Genomic DNA, 8108 nt, shown 5'->3' with positions numbered 1-8108 from the left:
CTCACTGCTCACTACCAAAGTTTGCCGGGCTGCCGTGGGCTGTCTGCTACTGTGCTGGGAAAAGGAGTTCTGCAGCTTTTGGGGCAGGGCTGGCCACTCAGTAGCGAGAATGACCCCCAGGCGATGTAGTACTAGCTTCGCTGGGCAGGGACGTAAGGCATCACCAAGGTGTTGTGCACATGTGTGTTTTACCAGACCAATGCAGTCTCAGATTTGGTCCTTTGCAGGAGAGTTCAACATAGAAAAGATGGTGCCCTCCTGCAGGCTATATGTGAGTCAGGCTCGACACAGGGATAATGGCTTCCATCCCTCTAGCTCTCTCCCCAAAGCCTCACAACTCAGTATTTCCCTGTATGTCTCTGGTGCTTCTTGAATTGCTGCCCCACTACCAGAGACTAGGTGAGTGTTTGCAAGTGAGTGAGTCTGTGTGTGGGCCCTTTAAGAGGGCATCTGGGTTTCCAGCGACCTTCCATCTCACTGAGATGGCCAGAGTCCTCACTGATTTTCACTGCTGGATGTTGTGGGAACTCCTTTTCTTGGCACAGATGTCCTGAGCTGGAGAGCCCAGTGTGGGGCTGGCACCCCTCCCTCTTCTGGGAGGTTGTCTGACATTGAGGTGTCACTCCTAGTGTTCAACCACTATATGTGTTTGGGGTCAGCCTGTATCATGTTTCTGCCCCTCCTACCAGTGCCGATGTGGCCTCTTCTTTATATCCTTAGTTATAGGGGTTCTGTTCAGCTAGTCTTTAGATGATTCTTGAAGTTGAATGTTCTAGAATTTATTTGTAATTTTGCTGTGATCCTGGGATGCAGTAGTCATAACGTTGATCTAATCCGCCATCTTGGACCCTCTCCTGAATACTATAAAGTTACCTTTTAATTTAAGCTCGTTTGGGTTGAATTTTTTTCACTGACAACTAAAAGTGTCCCAACTAAATTACTGGCTATTTAGAAGTTTTCTTTTCTTTTTTTTAAATTATAATGTCACCAAATTTAAATTATAATGTCACCAAATTAGAATATTCATTTTAGGAGGACACGGAAGGGACTTCGCTATATTGCTCATTACTTTTTACTTTATCACAGTGACTGGCGCACAGATGTGCTTAGTAAATGTTTATGGAATGACTAATATTTAATCTAACTAGTTCAATTTAATTTTGTAATTTAGTTCAGGTTGTGCAGGGCCTTATCTTAGGTAAGAGAAGGAATAAAAGAGACAGAGACTCTGTTCCCTAGTTTCTGATTTTGTGCAAGCATTGAGGTGTCACAGTAATTAAGGCAGAGTAAGACAAGGTGATAACAGGAGTGAAAGTTGTATGCTGAAGAGTAGCCAAGTCATCACAGGCTCTAGAGTTAGAAGACTACCTGGATTTGAATCAATGCTTTACACTTGTTAACTGAGTGACCATGGGTACATTACTTAAACTCAGTTTCCTTATCTGTAAAATGGGGGTAATATTTGTAATCTCCTTTATATATTTGTCATGGGGGTTAATCAAGATTTTTTACTTAAAGTAATTAAAATAGCTAGGATATATTAAGTGCTCAGTAACTTTTAGCTATTTTTATTTCAGCAAGCAGAGGTGATTGGAACACTATTTAAATACTGAAGAAGAGAGAATTGGAAGTGAAATCACCCTTCAAAGCTGAATATTTATTATATTGCAAGTCAATATCAACTGTCAAGAAAACCCCACATACATGGTTTAAAGTATAAAATGATCCAGTGAAATCTTATTTTAGTGTCACATGGGTTAGATTTATATAATGGTAGATTTACTTTAGAGGAGATGAGTTAAGACATGCATCCTTGGTAAATAGGAGAAAGAAAGGACCTCCATATTATATTTTAATGAATTTTAATAAATATTTTAGCATTTTAAAATTGGAGTCATAATGACAATGTTGGATTTTTACTGGATATTCTGCAGGAGAAAAGAAAAAAAAAGAATTTTCCAAAATAAGTATGTTTAATTGTCTGCTATAAGGTAGTTATGCAGAAGATTAAGTATTATATAGTTAGATGGAGTTAAACTTCTCAATTCATTAGTATACAATGTTTAAACTCATAAAATTTGATGAAATTTTGTAAAGACTCATATAGGAATAAATTTCCTTCTCTGTCTTGGAATGCATTTTATAATTACTTTTTTTTTTTTTAACTTTAATCTACAACTGATGGTGAAGTAGTAGTTTCCTGAGGGTCTCTGGGTACAAAGGAAAATGGAGTCCCATTAGTGGGTGGGGGAAAGCAGCTTCAAACATGCTTAATACTGCTGCCCTACATATTTCATGGGGGGCTTTTCTACTTCATTCAGGAGTCGATGGAGAGAATGAAACAGCATGGTGTAGTAGCGGAAAGAACGCAGGAAATCTTAACAAAAATGGATTAAAGTTGTGTGCCCATTGGCAAAATAACCTTGTTGAGCCCCAGTTTCCCCATGAGTAGAAAGAAGGTAACAACTTTAACTTCATAGTGTTTTTGTGAAGACTACAGACAATATTTACAGGTGACATTCATGCTTTTGGCATATGGTAAGAGATCAATGTATGATACCTATTCTTATTATAAATATATATTATCTTCAGTCATTAATAACAAAAATATATCAATGAGGATTCTATTTCAGATTTTATGTAGTAATGGTAAATAATATAATCCTATCAAAATAAGAATAAAAGAATAGATGACTGCTGGAAATTCTAAAGAAGAAAGATGTGATTGAATAAAACCAGAGATAAATATTAGGTACCAACCCGCAAGATTTTGATAGATGCAGATTGAGTCTTAGCTGATATCATTGCTGATGATGAGCCACTTTCAGCAGTATGGCTTAAATCTCTCATTGCTCCAGCCTGCTCCAAAGCTAAAATGGATGGAGGTTTTCCAGACAAAGATTATGATGATGAAACAGCTGTTCGCCACTGTCTCTTCTCAGACTGTATGCTTTTCTTATTTAGAATATAAAGTAAGCAAAAGTCTAGTTTCTTCCAGTATCCAGAGTTCCTGTCTTAGCATTCTCTATACAGCTTTCCTGCCCTTGTTCCTACTGTGTTTTCTGGCCTCCTCTCCTATCTTCCCCTCTGTCTAATTTCCCTTTTTTATTTGTTTAATGAAAAGTCCTCTTTCTTTCTCAAGACTGGGTTCCTCAGGGGCATTCTCAATCCACCTCAGACCATCAAAGGACACAGTCTTTCTTAAGAATTATAAAATACAGACTGGGATGCTAAAACCAGTTAGTTTCTGGCCCCGAGGACTCTTTATTGTCTTAGTTTAAACTGATCAGATTCCCAGATTTATATTTTAACATACATAACTTTATCCATTGGCGTGGGGGATAAAAAATATTTTTTTCTCCTTTTTTTTAATAGAGCACTTCACAAATTTGCATCTCATCCTTGCACAGGGGCCATGCTAATCTTCTTTGTATCATTTCAATTTTTCTATATGTGCCGCTGAAGCAAGCAGTCTTTTCTTTTGTTTGTTTGTTTTTTCTTTTTCTTTCTTTTTTTTTTTTTTTAGAAGGGATCGCTTGCTATATATAAGATCTATTTGCAATAATTTGAACTTCTTTCTACTTCAGCCAGATAAACAGTTTTTCCCTTTGTTGTTTTCTTTTTTTCCTAGGGAGGAAAATCTTGCAAAGCACTCCAGCATATAAAAAAAATAAAGCTTCTCTTGTTGAGGGGTGAGTCTAGAACTCTGTTTGGTCTTTCATCCTCATCATTGCCGCGATTTCTGTAGTACCTCCAATGAACCTTAGGCTTGGGAAAAAGACGTTTGAAAACCCTTGGGTTAGTGGAATGAGTTATGAAGTGGAAATCCGAAGACTTAAGTTTTAGCTTTAGTTCTAAGATCACATTTGTATGTGTCACTTATAGGGTTAATTGCTTTATCTGTAAAACAAGGTTTTAGAATAGTGCCTCTCAATTCTGGCTGTGTTAGAATTACCTGGGGAGATTTTAAAAATCCTGATGCTTAGGCCTCACTCTATACCAATTAAATTAGAATCTCTGGGGTGTGACCCAGGCAACAGCATTTTTTAGAGCTCCCCAGGTGATTCTAACATGCGACCAAGTTTCAAAACCTCCAAAGAATTTTTCAGCAATAATGTTCCACAAGTCCATTTGTCTGGGAACCTTATTTTGGTAGATGTAGTTAAAATATACAGAGTCTTTCCATTTATAAATAATACTCAGGAGGGGGGCTGACAGTGGACATAAAGATTGGAAGCTAGGCAAAAAGTTTTTTGATTATCTTAATAGCTCAGTGCGTTGGGCAAAACACTTAACTTTTGTTATACCTTTGGTGAGAATGATTTTAACTTCCTGTAGAATAAGGCTCTCAACTGAAAAATCATATGTAAATGCAGTGTTATTATTTTTCTACCAATAATGACACCATTTTTTAATATGATCAGCCAAGAATTACACCTAAATGTTTTATTCACAAAATAAATAGAAAAGGCAGATTGACTACTGAACTATAAATTATGGTTGATATCCCTCCGTTGGTGGTATAGATTGAAGATAGATTGAAGCGACATGTTGATAACAATGGTGATCTCTGATACTGAGACGCTGATTTAAAAAGAAGCTAGGATTACTGCTACATGCTTCATATCGATTATGAAAATCTATTGTTTCAGCAGAGCTTTCAAATTAGAAAAAAAATTCATAGTCCATATTGGTAAGTAATTGATCCTAAAAGATAGAGAAATTGGATGACAATATATATTCAGGCTATAATCTCCAAATGTCATATGAATGTATTATGATAGGATAAATTTCAATGAATACCAAATAGTTTAAAAATGGCAGCACAGTTAGAGTAAAATGATTGATATCAGGTATGTTAGATGTATAACTAAACAGAAATGCCTTTTCTTTTTTTTATTACTAAGGCCATTTAAATATTTTCTCTCATGTTTTTGCAGCTACTAGGTATTCAAGATTCATGGGCTTTCATGTCCCTTTTTAACAAAGTAGTTCTTTTCTGGAAGTGCAGTTATCGTTTGTGGCAAGGAGATAAATCAATAATTATATTATCTTGTCCTTAGGGTTTTTTTGCTGGAATAGATTTACCAACAACAGAATAAAAAGTAATAATTTTACACATTTTCTGGACAGAAAGGTCCTTTGTGTTCCAGTCCTCTTTGCCCCAGAGAAAGGTTTATACCTTTCTGGAAGTGCCCCAAGAGGTTGGGCAATAAGCCCCAACACTAACTTGACAGATAAGATCGAAGTCCATAGAGGCAAGTTTGACAGGCATGGAACGGAGCCAATAGCAGCATTGGCGACCTCTGAATGAGCGATGTTAACAGAACAAAGAATGCTTTAGCTAATGACGCTGAGTGACTCCTGGTTGAGAACTTTGCCTGTTTTCCTTGGACTTTGTAAGTCCTGAGGTCTTAGTACTATATAAAATGAACGAGAGTGTGAGAAGAATGGGACAACTGGGGAAGAAACTGTGAGATAGAGAAAAGGAGAGGTGCAGGGGAGTAGAATGTAGTAATGAAACACAAAGCAATTATAGACGTTGACTTTTCACCAAACTTGGCCAGTGGAGTCTGGGACCTAAATGTAATTTGGCTTAGATAAATTAAAGGCATATAACATTTCCTGTCCCATGTGTGTTTTGGCACAATTCTTAATTGTCACATACCTTTGGAAATGTGTAACTGGTAGAAATAAAGCTTAATATTTGGTCATTAGTAAGTTACCTCTTTTTAGAGAACAAATCTCTAAAACACGTGCTTGAACACATGTATCCACTGGAGAGTTGATTCATTCATATCTCATGAAGGATTAGTTTGTTACACCCAGATATCAATTTCCAATCCATAAGCATATGTTTTTTTACTAATATATAGAGACAACTAGCCTGAAAAGTGTCAATAACAGAGAAAACTTTGATCATATTTTACAAATTATAAGGTCTCTTTTTCATTTTTCAACCAAGTTCCATATTTTGTATTTGTTTATTTGTCTTTTTTTCTGCAGAAATGAAGATAGCAATCCCCTCAGCAGCACTCACACTCAAGTTTCTTACAAGCTCTGTCAGTTTTTTCTGAGAGTTTATATTCCAACTTATCTCAAATCATGCCACTCTATTTTATCTTGGATGGATCTGAGAGGTGAAATCTAGGAACAAATGTTAGGAACTTGTTGTAAAGTGATTCTGTGGCAGTTTAAATGAACTCTTTAACAATTCTCCCACTGAGATACAAGTCTATGCCCACTCTCTTTGTATCTGGGTGAGCTTGTGACGGCTGAAACCAAGGTAATATGTCTGAAGCGACACTTTGTGACTTTTGAGACCAGATCATAAAAGGCTATGGGTGTTCTGACTTGTTTGTTCAAACAGTGACATGAGAAATACGACTGCTAAGGCCCCTCGGCTGGAGAGGCCGTGAGTAGATGTGCACAGCTAATAATCTCATCTGGGGCCAGCTTTCCAGTCTACCACACTGTACGTGAAGATGCCTTCTTGGAAGTGGATACCCAGCCAGCTGTTCTAGCTCCAGCTATTTGACTCAACCCCAGCTAAGGCCCAAAATATCCAAGAGCAGAAACAAACTGCACTCTGTTTGAATTCAGGACCCACAGTCTCTGTGAGCATAGTGAAAATGCTTGTTTATGCCACTAAGTTTGGGGGTGATTTTTTTTTTTTATGCAAGAATCCTAACTGGAACAATTATTTCAAGATCAAATTTTGTATACTGAAGGATATATTTTGCTAAAAATTATAATCAAATGATTTTTGTATTTTCCTTATAAGTAATATTATCATTCTAAATTTAATTTAATCTGGTAAATTTCCAATTTGCTTTACTTTCTCTACTGTTTAAAAGTTTAAAATCACTAAATGATAAATTCAATGGCTCGTTTCAGTATATTTTGACACATTTGGAAAATATCTTAATGTTATTTTTAGCTGCTACCTCTTTTGGTGGGGAGGATAACATAAGTTTCTGTAGAGATTTTCACTTTCCCTGTACCTGGAAAAATCACTCTGAAGGCCTGACTTAGCCCACAGTTCTTTGAAGGCTTTGTTCCTGGCTTGGGTCACTTTCCCACTGGACTCATTTCTGGCACACGAAGGTCCGACAATTAGGTCATGAACACATCCTAGAAAAAGTGCTACATACCTCATTGCTGAATATCACTATGGTCACCTTTGAAGTACTCCCCTTGGAAAGCTATGCACCGATGCCAGTGCCTAGTCCACCCTTCAAAGCAATTTTGGAACTCTCTTTCTGGAATGGCCATCAGAGCTGTCGGCGTATTACCCTTCACGTCCTGAATGTCATCAAAATGTCATCCTTTCAGTATTTCATTTATCTTTGGGTAGAGAAAGAAATCATTGGGGACCAGATCAGGTGATTAGGGAGGGTGTTCCAATGCAGTTATTTGTTGACTGGCTAAAAAAATCCCTCACAGACAGAGCCATGTGAGCTGGTGCATTGACATGATACAAGAGTCATGAACTGTTGGCCAAAAGTTCAGGTCATCTAACTTTTTCACGCAGCCTTTTCAGCACTTTCAAATAGTAAACTTGGTTAACTGTTTGTCCAGTTGGTACAAATTCATAATGAATAATCCCTCTGATATCAAAAAAAGGTTAGCAACATCATTGCAATAAGTCCGTGAACTTAATTGTCAATGTATATGTCAATATTATGATAAAATGAAAGGTTCCCATAGGTCAAACAATCAGGAAATATTGTACATTGTCTGCTCTTCTTGGAGAGTCATCATGAACATTAGCATATTGAATAACCTGAGAGGTTATAAGATAATAAATCTGTTTGACTCTGTTTAACCCAGGTCATTTGTCCACAGAACACTGTTATGGAATATATACTTTAATATCCGGTGTTTTACATTACCAGTTTAAAAAATGCAAATTGACCTAGATGGAGTAGTAATTAGCAGATATTCAAAGAACTTGCTTCAATTTTTTTTCATTTGTATACAATTCCTCAAATTTATGAAGTATACAAGAACATAAATAATGGTCCTTACAACTCCAAAGAATGAATTAATGATAAATGTGAAGAGACATTACAGGAAGTAGTACCAGAAAGGAAGGCACTAACACT

The 8108-nt window shown here is 36.7% G+C and overlaps 1 non-coding gene across 1 annotated transcript; it reads right to left on the bottom strand.

Annotated features, from left to right (window-relative positions):
• Window positions 1-3365: 3365 nt before the first annotated feature.
• LOC117032587 (U6 spliceosomal RNA) lies at window positions 3366-3468 on the bottom strand. Its single transcript, XR_004424769.1, has one exon. It is a non-coding gene; the product is annotated as a U6 spliceosomal RNA (small nuclear RNA).
• Window positions 3469-8108: the final 4640 nt, after the last annotated feature.

This window comes from Rhinolophus ferrumequinum, chromosome 12, assembly GCF_004115265.2.
Source record: "Rhinolophus ferrumequinum isolate MPI-CBG mRhiFer1 chromosome 12, mRhiFer1_v1.p, whole genome shotgun sequence".
Classification (NCBI taxonomy): Eukaryota; Metazoa; Chordata; class Mammalia; order Chiroptera; family Rhinolophidae; genus Rhinolophus; species Rhinolophus ferrumequinum.
The sequence above is the reverse complement of the archived record's forward strand: the minus strand, read 5'-3'. Positions and strand labels throughout refer to the sequence as shown.